The 1,195-nt window shown below is 41.1% G+C and overlaps 1 protein-coding gene across 1 annotated transcript in view; it reads right to left on the bottom strand.

Moving 5' to 3' along the window:
- Window positions 1-1,195, bottom strand: part of LOC105888375 (nuclear autoantigenic sperm protein-like) — a 22,693-nt gene that overhangs the window by 6,704 nt on the left and 14,794 nt on the right. The gene's annotated exons all lie outside the window — the stretch shown is intronic.

Raw genomic sequence — 1,195 nt, 5'->3', positions numbered from 1 at the left:
TTTTTTTTTCAAATGGCATTAAGAGAGACTCTATCTTTAAAAAAACAAAACTATTCTGCTGCCTCAGCTCTATCCTAAAGAAAATATTCTCTACTTTTCTCCTCCTCCTCTGCTGCTACCAAACCCCTTTGATAATTCCAAACAATTTTCCAATATCTTTTTAAGATCTATCGTCCATTTTGTAACAGGTAGTTTTAACCAGACAAAATGAGTCAGGAATAAGGCAACTTATCTGCCGGGCACTATTTGGTAAGCTGAGACAGGAGCCCAGAAGTTTTAGGTCAGCTTTGGCAATGCCATCAGGACACCCTTTCTAAAAAAATAAACAAAATGAAAACCAACACAACTGTCACAGTGCCAATCAAAGATTAACTCCTCTCTACTTTGGACAATGCTTCCTTAAATACAGTATCAATTCAAAGATCTAGACAACTGAATCTGTATGAGTTTCCTCCTCCCACTTCCCTTCACAAAATGTTAACTAAGCAACACCCAGATAGACATACAGAAGCCAGATCATTAATTTTGATGCCAACCTAAAGCTTTAAATTTTTTACTTAAAACCATTTTTTAGGGAGTAGGGTGCCAGCCACGTACACTGGAGCTGGAGGGTTCGAATCCAGCCTGGGCCTGCCAAACAACGATGACGACTATAACCAAAAAATAGCTGTCCTGTGGTGGATACCTAAAGTCCCAGCTACCTGGGAGGCTGAGGCAAGAGAATTGCTTAAGCCCAAGGGTTTGAGGTTGCTGTGATGCCATGGCACTCTACTCAGGGCAACAGCTGAAGATTGTCTGAAGAAAAAAAAGACTGACTTCAGATAAGTAAGACTGTCTGAAGAAAAAAACATTTTTTTTTTTAGGCTCAGCGCCTGTAGCTCAAACGACTAGGGTGACAGCCACATACACTGGAGCTGGCAGGTTCAAACCCAACCCATGCCTGCCAAATGACAATGACAGCTACAGCCAAAATAAATAAATAAATAAAAAAGAAAGAAAAAATAGCCTAATGTTGTGTTGTGCCCCTGCAGTCCCAGCTACTTGGGAGGCTGAGGAAAGAGAATAGCTTAATTAAGCTCATGAGTTTCAGGTTGCTGTGAGCTATGAGGTCACAGCACTCTACCGAGGGCAGTATAGGGAGACTCTGTCTGAAAAAAATAAAAAAAATTTTAAAAATGGGGTGGGGGGGCTCGGC

Source organism: Otolemur garnettii, unplaced genomic scaffold (assembly GCF_000181295.1).
Source record: "Otolemur garnettii isolate 467f Iridium unplaced genomic scaffold, OtoGar3 scaffold00325, whole genome shotgun sequence".
Taxonomy (NCBI): Eukaryota; Metazoa; Chordata; class Mammalia; order Primates; family Galagidae; genus Otolemur; species Otolemur garnettii.
Note: the sequence above shows the minus strand (reverse complement) of the source record. Positions and strands in the feature narration are given on the sequence as shown.